Genomic DNA, 6,000 nt, shown 5'->3' with positions numbered 1-6,000 from the left:
TTTGGATGTAGGGGTCCTGAGGTTGTTATCCTCTTCTGAGGGTACATCTTGATTTTCCTTGTTGCTGAAGAAACTTTCTATATTTCTGAACTTTCTTTGCTTGCTCATCTTGCCATCTTTTACTTGACTTTTAACTTCACACTGGGGGGCCCTGCTTCTAGGCTACGCTACTGTCCCTAGCTTCAGAAGGTCCCAGGTGTTTTGGTTTGAGGGAGGGCAGATTTTTCTCTCGCCAGGCCTTCACAAACCAAGTTTGTGAAGAAATATTATCTTGCAAAGGATTCTGACATTTCATTTGAAAATATTCATGCTTATTTTGTTTTTAGACCATTTGACATTCCTTTTACTATTGGTATAATTTCTGATACTTAAAAAAATTGCATTATTATCATCTCCTTTCCCCAAAAATGTATAAAAACAAATTCAAACCAAAAGAAATGGAAACTTTAGCCTTGTCTGAAAATGTATTCATATCTAGTATCCATCTTATATCAGGAGATGGATAGCATTCTTCATCATTGATCCTCTGGAGTCCTGGTTGGTCATTGCTTTAAAAAAATATATATATAGTCTTTCAAAGCTATTAAATTTAACTTATTTTATATATAACCCTGTCATAGTCATATATAAATTTTTCTTCTGGTTCTGTTAACTTCACCATGCAATATTTAATATGTCTTTTCATGTTTCTCTGAATCTATCCCTTAGAGAGAATAGTTTTTCATCACATTAATATATCACAACTTGTTTAGGTATTCTCCAGTTGATGGATATCCTCCTATTTTCCAATCCTTTACTATGACAAAAAGTGATATTATAAATATTTTATATGTATAAGTCTTTTCCTTTTGTTAGTGATAATTTTGATATAATAGCTTAGTAGTGGTATATTAGCAGATCAAATGTTATGTACAATTTAATGGCTTTTAGGGTATAGTTCCAAATTGTTCCCCCAAATGTGTAATACTCATGACAATAATAATTATTCTTATTACATAGTAATAATCGTTATATAAATAATAACAACAATAGCAATAAGTGGCTGTACCATTTCATAACTCTGCCAACACACCTTAGTGTGCTTATTTAAGGTACTTTTCTTAAATAAACTCCCAATGCAATGATGATGATGGTTATGATGATGTTGGTAGCAGCTAGCAGAACCAAAGTTCTATTGATATCTATATCTATATGTGTGTGTGTATATATATATATATATATATATATATACACATATATATATATATACATATATATATATCACTTGATCTTTACAATAAATATGTGAAGTAGATGTTAATTCATTTTACAAATGAGGAAATTGAAGGTAAGAGATATTAAATGGCTTGATCAGGAACATATTCTTAGTAACTATATAAGGTAGAATTCAAACAGTTCTTCTTCACTCCAAGTAAGAAATAATGGGGAGGGGCAGCTAGGTTGCACAGTGGATCAAGTACTGGCCCTGGATTCGGGAGGACCTGAGTTCAAATCCTGCCTCAGACTCTTGACACTAACTAGCTGTGTGACCCTGGGCAGGTCACTTAACCCCCATTGTCCTGCAAAAATTAAAAAAAAAAAAAGAAAGAATGGGGCAATTTGTTTTTTATGCTGTATACCTTAATTGTTTATCTTAATAGTATTCTAATCCTTTTTACCTTTCATTGTCCTTGTAACCATAATGGTAAAATTGAGTCATCAAGTATTTATTAAGTGCCTGCTCCATGCTAGGGACAGGGCCAAGGTGCTGAAGATACAAAAGAAGTCCAAAAGTAACAGTCCTTACCCTCAAGGATCTCATCATCGGGTGGAGGAAACAACATGTGAACTATTATGTGCAAACCAGTTGTATATAGGATAAATTAGAGAAGGTAGGAAAGCCACTGGTATTAAGGAAGACAAGGAAAGTTTTCTTGAAAAAGGTGGGATTTTAGTTGAGACTTGAAGTATACCCTAGAAGCCAGGAAGCAGACATGAATGAGAAGGGAAAGGATTCCAGGCATGGGCTATAATCAGATTCAAGAGATAGTTTTGTGATAACAGCATGGAGGAGGAGTTCAGTATTGATGGATTATAGAATATTCATAAGTACAGTGTAAGAATACTGGAAAGATATGGGAAGCATCCAGGATTTTGTATTTGATGCTAGAGATAATGGGAAATAGAGGAGGCTCTGACATTAGATCTGTACTTTCGGCAGATCTATTGGATAGCTCAGTTGAGGATGGACTGAAGTGGAGAGATGAGGCAAGGAGACCAAGCAAAAGGTTATTTCATTAGTCCAGTAGTGAGGTGATGAGGGTCTGTCCCAAATGGTGTTTGTTTCAGAGGAGAGACAGGGTACATATAAGAGAGATGTTGCAAAGGTAAAATCAACCAAACTTGGTAGCAGATTGGATATGGGAGAAGAGGGAATGAAGTTATCTAGTTCTGTGAGTTTGGTAACTGGGAGGATGATGGTGCTCCTCACAGTAATAGTTTGGAAGAGGGGAGGGTTTGGGGTAGGGAAAGATAATGAGTTCAATTTCATATATGTTGAATTTGATAGTTCTACAGATTGAGATATAAAAGAGATACAATCTGGGAAGTCAGAAGAGAGGTTAGAGCTAGAAAAACAGATGTGAGAATTATCTGCCTAGAGGTGATAATTGAATCTATTGGAGCTGATATGATCATCAAAAAAAACACTATAAAGGAAGAAGAACTCCAGGACAGAATCTTAGGGGACACTCACAGTTAGAAACCTTAATGAAGATACAGCAAAACATACTGAAAAGAAATGGTTGAAGTGTAAATCTCTTTAATAGCTGGGGATTTTCTTCCCCTTTCCCTAGGTTCTATAAAAAAAAACAACAGCCATTTACCATCTCTGAAAATATAACATGGCTATACTTTAGTTTCTTTGATGACAGTTGTCTTTCAAGATTAGAAAAGTCTTTGTTGTTCTTTAGTTGTTTCAGTCATGTGCAACTCTTTGTTTCCCCATTTTGGGTTTTCTTGGAAAAGATACTGGAGTGGCTTGCCATTTCCTTCTCCAACTCATTTTCCAGATAAGAAAATTGAGGCAAATAGTGTTAAGTGACTTTTCCATGGTCACAGTTAGTAAGTGTCAGGACAGATGAGTCCTCCTGACTTCAGACCTAATACTATATCCATGGTGCCATCTAGCTGCACAGAAAAATACAGATATATCTTTAAAAGTATAGATATATCTTGGAAAAGTATGGCTATATCTTAAAATCAACTTTTCTAAAATAAGAATTATATTTTTCCCCAAGCCCCTTTCCCTCCACTCAATTTCCCTATTTGTATTCAGTATATCTTCTAGTTTCTTGACTTTACTATGGTCTTTAATTGTTCAATCTTCTTTTCCACTTCCTCTCCTGAACCAGGTACCTCTCCTCTCTATCACCTTCCTCCCTAGGGACAATGGTCTCAAATTTAAAGTGGTTGCATTTGCCTCACCAAGGTAATTTCTAATTCTGTCATAACTAATGGACAAGTTATTCCTTTTCTTTCAGGACATGATGTCTCAGAAGCTGTGTTGATTCATTTCTGGATGGGCTCAAGCCAGTTGCTTCCTTATGATTGTTGCAACATTCGTGACTGTTGGCAAATTGTAGACTCTTCCGGCCTTTCAGAGCTCTGTCTCCTGCCCTCTTTCACTTAAAAGCAGGAAAGGTTAGATTTAATAGGGACAGAAGTGACTTAGACACCATATGTTCCAGGCAAATAGCATCTGGATTGCAAGGGTCTGAGTTTTTTTCTCCAACAATAAGAAGGTCAATAGGAAATTTTAATTCACATATCACCAAGAAAGAGACGTGGCTGTTTGGTACCTTTTGTACACAGGCTCAGTTCTGACAGCATCCAATTAAGAGTATTCTTTACCATATAATAAACAGACATGAAAAAGTCAGAGAATATTTCGGCATGTTCTAACATATAGAGCCCCTCCATCCTACGACATCATGTAATTTCAGAAGCAGCTTGACCAAAAATGTATATGGGTCACCAGTGCATACTCAGGATTGGACCCTCATTGGTCAGTTCCCCATTATGTATATGATTTCCCTTCCCTAGGAAAGTCACTTAAACACTTTTTTCCTTTGTTTCCTCATTTATAAAATTGGAATAATAATAATAATAATAATACCCACCTCCCAGAGTTTTGTCCTCAAATGAGAAAATATTTGTAATGTACTTAGCAGAATCTGATAGATAGTAAGTGCTATGTAAATGTTAGCTCAACTATTTTATTTTTCCCCAATTACATGTAAAGACAATTTTAAAAATTATTTTTATAAAGTTTTGAGTTCTTAATTCTATCCCTCTCTCCTTTTCTGAGACTGTAAGCAATCTGATATAGGTTATACCTATTAGTCATGTGGTACAAGAAAACACAAAGGAAGGAAGGAAGGAAAGATAGAGAAAAATAGTATGCTTTGTTTTCAGACATCAATTCTTTATTTGAAGGCAGATATCATTTTTCATCATGGGTCATTTGGAATTTTCCTGGATTATTGTATTGCTGAGAATAGCTAAGTCATCCATAGTTCTTCATTGAACAATATTACTGTTATTTGTACAGTGTTCTGATTTGCTCACTTCATTTTATTTTATTTTTTTTGGTGAGGCAATTGGGGTTAAGTGACTTACCCAGGGTCACACAACTAGTAAGTATTAAGTGTCTGAGGCCGGATTTGAATTCAGGTACTCCTGACTCCAGGGCCAGTGCTCTATCCACTGCGCCACCTAGCTGCCCCTCACTTCACTTTTTATTATTCTTAGCCACAACATAAAGAGCTGCTATAAATATTTTTGTACAAATAGCCTCCTCCCCACCTTTTCGATCTCTTTATGATACAGACTTAATGGTGGTATTGATGAATCAAATGGTGTATACATCTTTATAGTCCTTTGGGCACAGTTTCAAATTATTAGTTATTATTATTAACCAATTCTGTTCCATTGTCTGTCTTAATGACAAGCCACATATTTCTACTCCCAAATTCAGTTTCCCTCTAAAACTAAATGAAGCATTTAGGCACATGAGAATTAATCCTTTTCTAGTAATTTCCAGTCATATCACTGCAATTAACATAAGTTCCCACAAAAGCCACTCAAGTATCTGTACTACATAGCTGTGAGTTTAGAAGCCATTTGATCTACTATTGGATTTTACTGAGACATAAACCTTTAGCAAATACTTTAACGGTTTATCTATGCCCTTAGTCTAGTAGTTGAGCTTATAGCGATGTTTGGATAGTTGTATTATAGATGATAGACAGACAGACAAACAGATTTTTGATACAGATATAGAAAAGTTTTTCGTAGTACTTGGTTGGATCATCTATCACCTATGATAATATTGCCCTCTAGTGGTGGTCTGTCTTAAAGCGAGCTAAGCTTTTAATATAATATTTCATGGGGTTATTGTTTAATATAGAGTTCATTTCTGTAAAAAATCTATTGTTTGACTTGTTTTTTATAAGTATATTTTATATGCTTATAGATATTGGCTTGATGATATTATTTAGCTTCAGACATTTCTGTATATTTTTATGTTATATATATAATTTAAGTTATATAAGAACTGGGAAAGGAATTATATTCTCAAAGTATTACATATATGACAAAACAGTAAGGTGTGGAAAATGGAGTTAGAAGGACTTGGAATTTTTACATATTATTAAGTACACGCTCCTTTAAATTCACCAAAGTCCTTATCATAAAGCAACAAAATGTTATTTATGCAAAAAATGTGAGGAAAGCAGACTTTTATATCTTTAACAATTTAGAAAACAAATTACTTTGGAATAGTGAGTGCTACTTGGGCTGTTTATTATTAGCTAATCAGAAAATAAATATTTGAGAGACTTCGTTACCTTGAGAATTGAGAAATATTTAATAGCAATAAAAGAACATTTATCTTTTTCTTCATTAGGGATATGTGAAGTACTTAATTTTATCAAGTTTCTGTCTACATAGCTTCACCAA

The sequence above is a fragment of the Dromiciops gliroides genome, chromosome 1 (assembly GCF_019393635.1).
Source record: "Dromiciops gliroides isolate mDroGli1 chromosome 1, mDroGli1.pri, whole genome shotgun sequence".
Lineage (NCBI taxonomy): Eukaryota > Metazoa > Chordata > Mammalia > Microbiotheria > Microbiotheriidae > Dromiciops > Dromiciops gliroides.
Note: the sequence above shows the minus strand (reverse complement) of the source record.